Raw genomic sequence first — 8713 nt, forward strand, 5'->3', positions numbered from 1 at the left:
TAAAAACTAAATGTTAAACTTTCGCTATCATGTTATTAAATTGATAATCTTTCTAATTTAACTCTCTCTCTCTCTCTCTCTCTCTCTCTCTCTCTCTCTCTCTCTCTCTCTCTCTCTCTCTCTCTCTCTCTCTCTCTCTCTCTCTCTCTCTCTCTCTCTCTCTCTCTCTCTCTCTCTCTCTCTCTATATATATATATATATATATATATATATATATATATATATATATATATATATATATATATATATATATATATTGAAAAGTACAATAAAAAAACCATTATTAATTAAGAACCAACGAACAAATACAAAACGTCGAAATTTAAAACGATCAATGACATAATGAAGGGTTGTAGATTTTTACAATAGATGCACATGCACCATATTATAACAAACTCATTTTTTTTTTTTTTTCGTTTAAAATTTTTTTAGGCCATCTTTATATCGAAAAAAATATTCGAGTATACCGTTGTTCACGATTTTTCGTCCTATTTCCAAAGAGATCTATTATGATATATAAAAAAGATTTTTTTTTTCGAAAAAAATCCACTTCATCTATTTTTGAGTCTACAGTATTCGAGTTTTTATTTTTTTTTATTTTTTTTTTTTATTTTTTTTTTTTGTTGTTGTTGTTGTTGTTTATTAATAGAGTACAAAAAGTTAATGTTTTTGGTATTTTATAAAAATAAACTTATATATTGAAAAAACTAACAAAATGAAGAGGGTTTTTTTGGAAAAAAAGGTTCGTTTTTTTGTATATCAATATGGATCTGTATGCAAAGAAGACGAAAAATCGAGAACAATGGTATATTCGATTTTTGTTGATAAAAACTGTGTCCTAAAAAAATTTTAAATGAAAAGAAGAGGTGGTTCTTTGGTAAGGAGGTGGATTTTTTGGTATAATTCGGTGTCTGTGCGTCTAATATAAAAGTGTACATCTATTTCCTGAACCGTTGATCATTATGATTTCGAACGCTTACGATTGGTTCTTTGGTTCGTTGTTGATTATGGTTCTCTATAGACCTCACCATATATATATATATATATATATATATATAGGGAAGAGTTATATGGAAAATGAATGATTAGAACATGTACAGTATAATATTCTATTACAATATTTCATGTATTTAAAAAAAAAACGAGATTTTTTTTATTATTTTTAGTTAATTCAAGTTCCGAAAATAATATTTAAAAAAAAAAGAATTTCTAGATTTTTCCATTTATTTTGCATTTTAAAATTATTTTTTAGAACATGTATAGTGTAATATTCTATTAGAATATTTCACGTATTTTAAAAAAAAACGAGATTTTTTTATTTTATTTTTTTATTTTTATTTTTTTTAGTTAATTCAAGTTCCGAAAATAATATTTAAAAAAAGAATTTTTTGAATTTTTCCATTTATTTTGCATTTTAGAATTATTTTTACATTCGGTCTCACGGTCTTACAAAATTAGAATGGTCTCAATATATATATATATATATATATATATATATATATATATATATATATATATATATATATATATATATATATATATATATATATATATACTAGCCGTTTACCCGTGCAAAGCGGCGGACGGCGGATAGTTTGTTTCGACAATTAATTTCTTTTCAGTAGATAATGATTCATTTCAATTCAACGATTAGTCTGATTTAAGAAACATGTGATATTAAAAATAAGACAAAATGTATTGTCAAATATCACTACGCATGAGTCTCAATTGAACATTTTTTTGCGAACAATGTATTCTTTAATATATTTGTTGCTTTTTTTTAGTATGTTGGATAGATGTTTTCATATGTTGAATCCATTATTTCGAAAATAGATCATTTATGTTTCATGATAACATATTTGATTCCAAAGAACATAAAATACATTATAAATACTAATCACCATTTAAATATAAATAATTGTATGGCATTTTGAATTTGAGTTGTTATTTCAAACTAAACATTGTAACCAATGAATCCATGCTGTATTTCAAAGTACGTTTCTAGTAGGTGTGTTCACACGCAAAGCGTAAAGAAGCAGCGGTGAAAATGTTATTTTCGAAAATGAATTCCTTTCGACGAATAGTTAATGTCAAGACATGTCGTATTCATACGTACAACCCATGCATCGGCTTGCAAATCCATTCTCGCTTAGGTTTGCGAGTCCAACGTCAATTTTCTTTCTTTTGCTCGAAACCGCATAGTGGAACGGAATATAAGTGGTTTATGGTTTTGGACTAAGGGTTGAAACGAATAGTTACCTTTTGACGATTAGTTTCTTTCGAAAATTAGTTTCCATATTTAGTAAAAGTATGCGATGCACAAGGAAACAGAAATATTCTTCTTTTATGTGAGAAACTATTTCACTTATATAAACTATTCATATTTTGGATCCATTTATATTTAATTAAAGTTTTCGATTTTGTGACTCATTTATTTAAAATAATATCCCATTTGAACACTAACCCATTGATGTGCTTAAAGTTTGTTGATTTAAACAGTATCTCATAAAAACCCACATCTAAACTTATTGTTTGAAATTTGAAAGCTTTAATATAACCATAACCATCAAATAATAATAAAATAAAACCACTTTTAAGATATGTATAATCTTAAATAGTAAGGAGTTCAAATGCATGATTCATTCGTGATTAGATCAAGGCTTAAAAGACATTCTAATCTTTTTTTTTAAGTAAGAATAAACATAAAGAGACTAAAATCAAACAAAGCTAAAAAAATAATGTATAAAACATAAACCCAGAAAACATCTAATCTATAAACATAAAAGAGTCGATATCTCTAACCAAAGGATACAACATAATGATAATTAGAAAGAATGGATACAAAAATCAGTTATTACCATATCAACCTCCAAGTACACGATGAGCTACAAAGAACATTTTGCCATTTTGCCCTTTACTCCCATTGCATTTTGTTTTAATATTGATCAAATAAAGACCATTTTACTCTTTCCTTTCATTTGCACTTGGTGTTATTAGTATACCAACATCACTCCTTTTCTTTTTATAATTTTTGAAAATGCAATTTTCCCTAATTCTCAAGTCATACGAGTAAAAAAGATGGGTATGAATAAAAGGTATAAGGTTATCTAAACAAACCACATCTATTTTTAATTTTTCTTCCTTTTTGACTTGCAACCTCCAACTTTAGTGCCTATTTGGAGAAAAATGAAGAAGCACCAAGAATTAGTTAACAGACTATCAAAGGAAGCACATAAAAATTACCATTTTCATCATTTACCCCAGCCATAGGAATCACAAAAAAACATGGCAAGCAGTTACATAGACTACATGGTAGTGTTGCTCGCATGAGACAGGGAAATGATCCTTATTCTCTGAATTTAAAGTAGAACCGTGAAGACAATAATGGAATTATGTTGAGATGTTGGTCCAATCAAGTGGTGGTGGGGGTGGGGGGGGGGGGGGGGGGGGGGGGGGGGGGGGCTTTTAATAAATAGTCATGATCATCATTAGTTTCTCAACTGCAAAATTTGATGATGGTGACATTAAGGACCTAATAATGAAACAGTAATCATGAGTCAGCCAAATACAATGCATCAGAATATGAAAAAAAAACCCACAACAATGACAAAAAAAACTCAAAAACCAAAAACATTTAAATAAAATTCTAGTTACAAACAGGAAGAACAAAAAAACATTTTTACATAAAGCAATAAATTATCTCTGTCATAGCACCTGCATATTTTTTCTTTAACCAACCACACACTTATAGGAAAAGAAGAGCTAAAAAAACTAATTAATACTTGACATGAAATAATAATATGATGCAACTATAAGTATCCTAAGTACAGTTGTCGGCTTGTCACCTCACACTTGTTATTGGAGCAATGTGCACACACAACATTATATAAGCACAAAAACGGCCACAGAAAGTACTTGAACATTTTATACAATTATAGCATTTTACTTCAAAACTTTTTCATATTAACAAAAAGAAATGCGCTTTATATTTAAATATCATTACTATGATTGGGTAGGTTTTCAAAGTACAATGCTATAATATGCTAAATTTTTAAAAATCAAAAGTACAATGTACATTGCGAAGCCCTGAAACATGATAAGTGCATGATGAAATGTTAATTACCTAAAATAACATTACTCGTGGAGGCAAAAATCAAGATTACATGTGGTAATGAACAAATCCATGGGATCTATAAAGCCTTTTGCAAAATCATTTGTTTATCACTTGTCTTCTCTGCAAACAAATAATTCAATTAGCAAAATACTTTTAACTTCTTTACCTATAGATGAAAGTAGAATTCTTGTGAGAACAAAAAGATGTAAAAAATCTATATGTCCCTCAAATATGTGAAGACTATTGCAACCTTTTTTCCTTTCCAAATAATTAAGACTTTTCATTAATAACCACGTAACAAAATCTGAAACCAACAACAACCATTACTCAGAATAAAAAACCACAGGTAAATCAAAATTAAGAATTAGGAAGAAAATAAAATCGAAATAAAAACTAAACCACAAGATAAAAAAAAGTCACCAGAACCCCATCCTTTCATGATCTCCGTGGCAAACTTCACTCTTTTTTCATCACCTGTGGTTGGACATTGGGGAAGTTAAATAATATTTAATATGCAAGTAATGTTGTTAAAACCAAAAGTTTTTAAGTTAAATTACATAGATTAACAACATACCTGAGATTAAGTTCCCAATACTACCTAAATAATAAATATCCCCGCTCGGGAATTTCATCGAACACTTGGTGCTCATCTAAAAACCAAGGAAAAAGTCAAAAAAAAATTGAATCGCAAATAAGAAAAGTAATGGAAGGAATCATGATTGGTCCATTCCATTCCATTGGACAAAACATACATGCTTTTTTTCATTCCAACGAAATAAACCATCTAATCCCTTCTCTGATTCAATCACCCCAAATGTTAGGTGGATAATCAAGAAACACACATGAAACTAATCCTATCTTCTCTCTTATCACATCTACAACTTTTTGATGATCAAATTAATATTCGTAAGATCCTTAGCAGTTTGTAATCCCAACCAAAACATTCCCTGAGCAGTTTGTTAATCCCAATCAAAAAATTACTTCTTAATGCTTGATTTCCACAAAACCACCTGAATAAAACATTAAACCCCCATTATTATCTAATTAGTCTCGGAAAGAGAATGAAATCCAATTTAAAACTTGAGATTTTAAACTTAAAACGACAATTTGAGAAACCAAAACAATTAGGGTTAGGGTTAAGCTTACTAACCCCGAGAAGTGAGTCGATGATTTCAGAGTTTGGTGTTTTGGTTCAAAATACCTTTATGTTAAACGCACCTTTTGATTCCTTTCGACCTTGATAAGATTTTGGGCATTACTTTTCACAATATTTGTTGCTCTTTGTCTTTGTGGCCTCCGAGGTAGGGATGATCTCTACATATAAGGGTTTTTGTTTGAAGGTTTTTAAAGTCAGAGAGACATGGCAGAAGAAAGCAAGGAATGAGATTAAATTAGAGTTACCTACACCTTTTGATTCCTTTCGACCTTGATAAGATTTTGAGCATTACTTTTCACAATATTTATTGCTCTTCGTCTTTGTGGCCTCCAAGGTAGGGATGATCTCTACATATAAGGGTTTTTGTTTGAAGGTTTTTAAAGTCGGAGAGACAGGGGAGAAGAAAGCAAGGAATGAGATTAAATTAGAGTTACCTATTCACTTATCTGGTGGTGCGATGTTGGTTTCTGCTTAGTTGATGTGGTGGTGCAATCACACGGTGGTGGTGCGCACGATGTAACTGAGGGGTCCGTTTGTACGTTGCTGGTTTGGTGGTGGCAGGTGTAAACGGAGGTGTAGTGAGTGGTCTTAGGTTTTTTTACTGAGAGATAAAGAAAAATCGTTTAGTAGAAAGAGAAAAGGGATATTTTCAACGAAGGAGAAGAAGAACAGATATAGGGGAAGGTGGGCCAAAAACTGAAGATTTTTGCCGGGATCTTAGGCTTCTTCACAACTCATCATCAGCGACTAAAGAACCGGTCAAACTTGTGATAGAAAAGAAGTATATATGCATTGGTTAATTGTATTTCATTCTTTATGTTTTGTACGATTTAAAAAATATTATTATTTTATTGATGACTACTTGTATTATTAGCTTAATCATTTGAACGTCTTAAAAAATATTATTATTATATTAAATCTATTTATAGAAATAGTGAGATTTCTTTTATAAGATAGTAAGATATATATATATATATATATATATATATATATATATATATATATATATATATATATTAATTCGGACATTCTAAAAGAATGTGTTTATGATTATCTTGAAAAAACATTACATTCTTACAAAATAGTATAAACATATATTATCAAGTTAATAATTTTTAATGAATACGAATTTTTTATGAAAAGAATTGTAATATCTTAAAATCAATAATTACATTCATTCTTAACAAATAAAAATATGAACATATATAAATGACATTCATTCTGAAAGAATATAAGTAATAATGGTTGACACAAGTGACCGTTTAGTTCAAGGTTTTGTAAGTGGGAGTTCAGAGAAACTCCTGACAGCTAGTCGACGTTTTCTTGTTATGCATAGCAGGTTTGTGGATGGACGTCAACTGAGAGTGAAGTAGATCCTCGCTTCTTGTTCTTGAATAATGCAGATTTGATTCAGGACATTGGGATTGAGATGATTGGGTAGTGATGACACCCGGGGTGGTAACCATCATTGGTTAGAAGTGTTGTGAGATTGCGATGGATCGTAGCATTCATCTGTTTAAGGTAGACTATTATAGGTAGTGGATATGAGCGTAGAGAGGTAATCAGTTTGTGCCATGGCCACGCCAGTCAGGATTGTCACAGAGTATTTCTCCGTTATCTGTTGAGGACCATTAGGGTCCAAGGTGGTGTTAGGTCTGTGTAACCCTAGATGGGTGGGAACCGTGGGAAAGGCCGCTCCATGGTATAGTTTGGGTGCGACCGATGGGCAAGGCCCTTTTGTTTATAGTAACAGATGTGGGACCTAGTAGAGACCGTTGGGTCAAGGTATTGGATTCTGGATTTTTTCAGGATTCAGTGAGTGGTTAGTCTGTATGATGTAGAAGGGTGTACAGGCTAGATAGCCTTGTTATTTGGACTCTTGGGAACCTGATAGTTAGACCAGGTGCAAGACTGGTAGTATCAGCATGGGTTGTCATTATCAGAAGGTTTTGGGTAAAATACAATTGCAGATCTATGGATCTCGGATTACGAGTTGAGTATTGGGTCTGATGTTTAGATAAGATCTAAAGTCGGGTAACACGAGTGTTTTGTGCAGGATTTTCATTTCTATGGGTTGAGGATCGGGGTATGTATGTATCGAGGGTATCGATAGAAGGGTTCAAGGGTAACGAATGGATTCAGTTATGATGATAGATCAAGCTCCGGTGTTGTGACTTGGAATGGTTCTATTGGTAAAGGACATCAAGATATGTCGAGGCGATACTCTTGGTTTAGAATTGTTGGTTCCCATTTTGTCGATTGGATCGGTGCGGAAGATATTACTAAGAAGATAATTGTAAGAACATGATGAACAATATATGTGAGTAAAACTATAATGAATAGATAGACAGATACAGAGTAATACAATAACACACATGGGTTGGGAGAGATAAATCTCCCTTGGTGGGAAAGATCCCACCATACTCTCTCTAATCTACAAGTCTACATAAAAATGACCATCACCTCCACTTTATATACTAGTGGAGGGAATATGCTTTTCATACAAGGTAATATTCTAACCTAATAAGCACTCAACATTGTAGATCATTTTCATGCTACAACAATCTCCCCGTAAATGCTAGAAAATGGTGAGGGTAAAGCAGTGATAAAAGGCAGAACATTCGATAGGCAGGTCCAGAAGGTCTGGTGCTGAAGTGTCTCGGAGATGTTGAAGCTGTCGTGATCTCGGAATCTGGCAATGAAATCTGTAGCATCAAAAAACAAATAGAGGAACCCAATCTCTGAATAAAATTATTAAATTCCAATCTTCAAATGTGATCAGTCCCCATAACTAATCATGTTCACAGTCTCCCCCTCGACTATAGAACCGAAGAGCACAATGTGGAATCACACAACGTCTTCAATATTCGGAAATCGAATGATAATGCACCAAATAATCTATGAAGAGCAACCTATTTAACATGTGAAGCATCCAAAAATAAAGGCCGAATGATAAATAATGTGAATCCGAAGACATGGTCTAGCAATGCCAAAAAATAGATCGTGAGATCAAAAATAAGTGTCACGCCGCATCGCTAAAATAATTATCGTGCTCAAAATATCGCAAATCCAAACTCGAGCAATCATATTATCTTAACCGGATGCAAACACAAATGAGACATCCCAAATGTAGAGTCTGAAGATAAATAATCGTAATCCGAAGAACATTTAGTAGTGTCAAAAATTCGATCTATGAAAATCAAAAATCAGTGCCACATCACACTACTAAATGAATCTCCATCTTCAAATGTCTCTAACGTCAAAACTCCAATAATAAACCAGAATGGATGCTCATGTTTCTCCCCCTTATTTTTGATCGACCATGCAATAAAGATAAAAAAAATAATCATGAAATCGGGAAAGAAAATATGTCGGATATGATGGACCATCGCACACTCCCCCTTGATGTAAGCATCTACCTGTAAAACGAGGATATTATTTTT

General features: G+C 31.8%; 1 long non-coding RNA gene across 18 annotated transcripts; it reads right to left on the reverse strand.

Moving 5' to 3' along the window:
* Positions 1-2724: 2724 nt before the first annotated feature.
* Positions 2725-5984, reverse strand: LOC145041631 (uncharacterized). 18 transcript variants are annotated; one of them, XR_013680324.1, is made up of 9 exons: positions 5705-5982; positions 5516-5617; positions 5265-5428; positions 4867-5124; positions 4689-4764; positions 4514-4588; positions 4365-4418; positions 4124-4234; positions 2725-3172 (listed from the first exon to the last, which is right to left on the reverse strand). It is a non-coding gene; the product is annotated as an uncharacterized LOC145041631 (long non-coding RNA). The 18 variants fall into 18 exon arrangements; XR_013680314.1 differs by lacking the exon at positions 2725-3172 and adding an exon at positions 3441-3532; XR_013680312.1 differs by lacking the exon at positions 2725-3172 and having other exon boundaries at positions 4032-4234; positions 5705-5981.
* Positions 5985-8713: the final 2729 nt, after the last annotated feature.

Source organism: Lactuca saligna, chromosome 1 (assembly GCF_052625555.1).
Source record: "Lactuca saligna cultivar CGN05327 chromosome 1, ASM5262555v1, whole genome shotgun sequence".
Classification (NCBI taxonomy): domain Eukaryota; kingdom Viridiplantae; phylum Streptophyta; class Magnoliopsida; order Asterales; family Asteraceae; genus Lactuca; species Lactuca saligna.